Source organism: Siphateles boraxobius, unplaced genomic scaffold (genome assembly GCF_051911475.1).
Source record: "Siphateles boraxobius isolate OS27281-9 unplaced genomic scaffold, OSU_SipBor_1 22, whole genome shotgun sequence".
Taxonomy (NCBI): Eukaryota; Metazoa; Chordata; class Actinopteri; order Cypriniformes; family Leuciscidae; genus Siphateles; species Siphateles boraxobius.
In genome coordinates, this window is record NW_027508833.1 from 33,015,780 (window position 1) to 33,021,551 (window position 5,772).

General features: G+C 42.7%; 1 pseudogene; it reads right to left on the minus strand.

Moving 5' to 3' along the window:
• Positions 1–711: 711 nt before the first annotated feature.
• On the minus strand, positions 712–5,426 carry LOC143746660 (uncharacterized; annotated as a pseudogene).
• Positions 5,427–5,772: the final 346 nt, after the last annotated feature.

Sequence of the window (5,772 nt, forward strand, 5' to 3'; positions counted from 1 at the left end):
AAGAATGTCAGGGATTATTTTTCGACGATCTTGTAGCTTGTGGAGGACGGAGAGAGAGATGAAATTACCAGCTGCACCTCTGTCGATCAACGCTTTCGCTGGAAGAGAATGTTGACGATAGATTAACTCTACTGCAAAACTACAAAATGTATACCCAGAATTAATATTTTTCCTAACATGAGCTATACTCTCATGGAATAAAACAAAATGGTAATTTAAGAAAGCAGAAACACCAATAACATTACTCACAAAGCACGTCCTGAAAAATTCCTCTGAGTCATCCCCCATGAGGACTGGAAGTCCCTGAAGTACTGCGGTGCGAAAAAATGTTACATTAGATGGCTGTAAAAAAAGTAGAGACAGGTAGACATGTTATCGGCCGAGGGTAACAATCATATGCAAATCATGATTCAAAGATAGCATCATAAAAGAATACCTTTGATTTAAGTTGTTGCAAAATTTCATCAAGTATTCTTCCCGGGTTTCCTCCTTTTTTCCAGAAAATTTCAAACAATCGTGCAGAGAGTTTGTCCAACGCTGCTTAGAACTGAGATCACAGATTTTTCCCAGATGCGATTGAATTCTGCAAAGATCTAAGCACAAACACAGAGTGGTTGTTAACATTCAAACACACAATCCATAAAAAACACAGGGTTTTGAAGAGGAAAAGAAAACAAACGTCACTTTCTGTGAAAAGTCCTGGCCACTTCTTCAAAATCTCACAAACAGGAGGCTCAGAGTGGATGATTTCTTTCTGTAAAATGAGTGATTAGCAGGACAGGTCAGTCCTCCATATGTGAACGAATTAATCTCACTGATGACGCACCACTGTGTATGAGACACTTGAACAGCATTTGAATGGCCATGCAACGATTCAACATTTATTAGTTTGCTATCATTGGGAGAGAAAGGCTGCAATGTGTTATATGTACAGACCACATAATTGTGAGTTTTCATGACAACAAGTTAAATAAGGTCTCAGTACCCTTCAAAGTCATATATCCAGTGAGGTGATCCCATTTAATTACCTGGTCTTTCACTACCATGTCAATGGACCAAATAGTAGTGGAATTTGGATAAACTTGATCAGGGTGGATTAAAGTAAAGTGGCAAAAAACCCAATGCAACCAATACATTTGTTTCCAGTATACATCATAATTGTGGATAACAGTTCTGAATACTTCACATTTTTCATTTTTTCTGAAGAGAACCATCTATGCAAATCTAAAACCTCAATTAAATCATTCAAAACATGTCTCGGGGTCTTGTGAAGACAAAGGTCTAAAATTTCCTGTCTTGTTGCAGTGAACAAATCTTGTGCATATGATCTGCAGGCTAAGTCACGTTCGATGGTACGGGTCTGATTTAACAATGTGTGGCTGATCGTTAGAAGCGCCTGCACTTCGGATAAAACTGCTTTTATAATGTTATCATTGCTATTGGTAATGTGTTGGAAGCCAGTGGCCAACTGATCTGTAATAAAATCGTGATATAGACTAGTGTCTGTGAATATTAAACTGCTTAAAGACTATTTAAAAAAGAATCATGCATGTTCTGCTTGTCTCTGTAAATGAATGGCTCAGACGCGCGGATTCATTTACCACACACTGAAGCACATCACGCTGGAATGTTTTCATTAATGGATCGATGAGGTTCACAGCCGCTCTGAGAGTCACTTTAGCAGCATTTTATCTTGATTTGAGAAAAACTATCATCATATCAAAATAAAATAAAAAGAGACTCAATGGTCTAGCTACATGGCAACCTGTCAAAATAAAAGGTTGGTTTATACCAGGCAGTGAGGTTGTGCATGAATTTAGGTGCTTGAGTGTATCCTGAAATGTTTCCTGTAGGTTGGGTGAGTGCTACCTGAACTACAGCAAATTTTCCTGCCAAATCGAAGTTATGATGTCAAAATGTTTGATTGGTGTTCTGGCTGATGTGAGGAATTTTCTCAACTGCTACTGTGCCATAAAATCATGGACTGCACCAAAAGCGTATCGACAATCAGTGTATACACACAGTGGCACGTGATGTGATCTGATTGCTTCGAGTAATGCAATAAGTTCAGCTTCTTGCGCAGATGTGTTTGTGGATAGTTTGATTAGCAATTGGTTAGTGCCTGAGTTGGGAAAGTGAGGAGTCCACACCGCTCATCCTGTGTGGAATTTGCCATCATGCCAGTATTGGGAACCATCAATGTTCACCTGTGTCTGATTTGGAAGTTCTTGGTCATAAACTGGGCTCTGTGCTTCCTGTTTGGTTTGGCATGTGTGTGGGTGGCCCTCTACAACTCCCAATAAATGTTGTCTGTATGTCTGCTAGCCATCTTGCTAACCTTTGCGATGACACACTTTTTATTCGGCCCTGCAACAGCATTTGTACTGGCGTGTGCACTGTATGCACAACAATAGGTTGAAAACCTACAATTGGTTCAGTTGCTGTCAACATCCAGTGAACCACCAGCACGTGCTGAGTGCATGGGTCGAATCCTTGTTCGACCGTGGATTTTTTGGTTGCAATATGCGATCGGATGCAATTTTCCCCCATGATCTTGAGCTAAACCGCCATTTAGTGTGTTTTCGTTCGCATCCGCTTGTAAGTGAAATGGACGCTCTTGAATGGTCAGAGGGCTTTGATTTTCCATTTATAGGTGCAATGTGTAAAAAATAGTATCTATTAACAGAAATGCAATATGACATCCATAACTATGTTTTCAGTGGTGTATAAAGAACTTACTTAATAAACCGTAATTTTTTTATTACCTTAGAATGAGACATTTATATCTGCATAACCGCGGGAATCCCCTTCTATGAAGGTCGACATATTGTGACGTCATGTTTCTACTGTAGCCGACAGCGAACAAACAGCGCTACAGAGCGCGTTTCGTCACAACCTTGAAAGAGAAGCAGCAGAAAGCTAGAAGCTAGCCATAAACAGCTAGCCATTTCCATAAACACCATAAACACAGTAGTGACTTTTCCCTTGTCAGTGGTGTAAAATATGTAGTTGGATTGTTTCATGTAACTTAGTTCTTCTCCCTCGCTGTGTTATGGTTTGCTATGTGGGGATAAATGTGCTGCACGTTCGTGTGACAGCTGATTAGTACTCTTGTCATTGAGCGTAAAACAGTAACGTTACAGGAATCACCAACCCGTCGATCTTGGAAGCATTTTAAGTCAATGGCGAAGAGTTTTCAAAATCAGAGAAAAACAGCCTATTGTGTGTAGTAAATGGTGTCTAGGGGATGCGGAGGCGCGCGCGCTGTACAATCATGCCATTTTTGCCGCGCTCACCTTTGGGCTCATGCGGACGCGTCGAGTTTAAACAATGCTTTACGCTTTAACCAGCTCAGCCACAGTAACAGCTCATATTGAGCCAGCTAAACTTTTACTTTCCTGTTAGAAACAATATATAGTTGCATAGTTTCATGTGGTTCTTCTCCCTCGCTGTATTATGGGTTTGCTATGTGGGGGGAAATGTGCTGGTTACGTTTGTGAGACAATCAGCTGATTACTATTATTATTAAGACCCTTGATCCTCACCTGACTATGGCTTTGTAAACTTTATCCATGATGTGGTTTATAATGGACTGTGGTACAGAAACAGTGACAATGTTACACACTGTTGCCTTACTCTGGCTATTCTCTGCTGTCTCAGACGAAGATATTTTTGTCCAGTTTCAGGCACCGTAGCTTCTTCGAAAGGGAGGGGTGAGCAGTGGGCTGAGCCCTCAGTGCAACTCGCAGCCGAACCGCTAGATATCGCTAAAAATCACATACTGCACCTTTAAGAGGGAATATAATGGCGTGACGATGTTTGCAAAGTCTGGAATGAAGTCCCTTAAGTAGATTTCTAATATTTTGCTCCAATCTGCTCCAATAATTGCCCCTCATGTCTAACAATGCCCGTTTAAGATGCTCGTAGATTATTTCGTCAGTTTCGTTATTGTCTCGGTTCATTAAGTTGCCAGATTTCATATCTAAGGTTAGTTTTGGCCTGAGCTCTTCAGGGATAGTGAGGAGAGCTATTTGCCATGCATCTCGAATTTCTAACTTGTACACAGTGGCCTGTAACATCAATGAAGTGCCCAGTAGGGTTGAAACGGCCCTTTTCTCTGCATAATTCCTATGACTTGTTTATGCTGTAAGCATTCTTCGCATGCTAATGGATGGCTGATTGTTGTGATTTCATCATCCGTATTCGTCATGGTTTTAAGCACAATGACTTTAACTGATTTCTTTGGCAAGTCATTCGATTTTGCTCGAGTCTTAAGTGGGCTTCACAGGTTTGGCTCTTCAGGCCACAGGTCACAAGAGCTCGGTTACGAGTTTCTCTCTGTGACCTGTATCCTAACGCAGCATCATCATCGTCACTATCATTTTTAGTCTCTAGATCAGAGGTTTCACCCAGTGCTGCTTGATTAACTGCGGCTACTGGAAAACCTTATCTATAGCAGCAATCTTCGAGAGCAGATATGTAATTACTGCCGGTTTGAAGTTTTCTTTGAATTGATCAATATTTGAGGCCATTTCTTTGCACTGTATAGCCCACCCTTGTTGCTCGTAAGCGAATGCTTCGACTTGTTTTCTTAACTTTTGTAATTCGTCAGATCGCAATCTTTCAATTTCTTTGATATTTGCTATTGTTCGTTCATTCTTGGTTATGGTCTCGAGGTCGTTACGACGAAGCAAATAAACAATAGCAGAACCGGGCTCACGGTGAAACTGGCTTCATGAGAAGGGAGCCCACGGGAAGCAGCAGTTCAACTAGGTGTCGTCCAGCCCCCAACTCTAGAATCTGTTTAGCAAAGCATATCGTCAACGCCCAGGCGGAGCACTTTACACTCATGATAGAGGAGCTCAACACCTAAGTGGACATGTTGCATCTCTGAATTTTTTACCGAAATGAAAGTAGGCACTAAGTGGCCAACTTGGCTTGGAAACAGCCTTCCCTCTCTGCTGAATTCCTAACAGATATATCTAGAGCTAGTCTGAGGTCTATGGCTTGCGTTCTGTACATGTCTGAACGCTATAAGCGAAGGGACAGAGAAAGCCAGGGCTGGATCTGCCTCCTCTGGGGCAGCGCTTGCAGGCTCACCACCTGCTCTTATTACGGGAGAGCTAGGAACCTTGGGCACAATCCGAGCCGGGGTCTCAGCTTGTGAGAGTTAGCCGGCCCGAACTCCAGGCACAATACGTTGACCGAAAGCGAGCAAGTCCCTACCCTCTAGTAGAGACCATGCGAGCAGGAGAACTGATATAACAGAATTTTGAACTCACTGCCCGCAGTGGCTCAGTGGCGGTCTCTGCAGTGCAGTTGCACCATAGATAAGGCCCAAGAGGCTAAAGAGGGATGCAAGGATTTACATTACCTTGCTCCTCAAGAACCAGGTGATCAGTACGTGCTTCTCCATATATCTGCATCACGATGAGCGTCGTTTAAACACAGAGGCAACATCATTTTGAGGGTGAAGGAACACAGCCTACTCCAACCCATCTTGCAGGAAAGAGAGCACTGAAATGATCGAAAGCTTTCAGGATCTCCTCTGGAGAGAAGACACACTCAACGACTAGGTTCCACTTCTAAAGGCGTAAGCACGCTACCCATTTCTAGGGGGTGCTCGCAGAAGTGAGGGTAAATATCACATGTCCCTGTGCTAGCCACCTGAACCTCCGCGTTCAGATGTAAGACCACCCGGAATCTTCAGGGGTAGAACGCGGGTGCCATCGTGCCCAATCCCTGAAAAAGTGTTCAGGGGAAGTCAGGAAG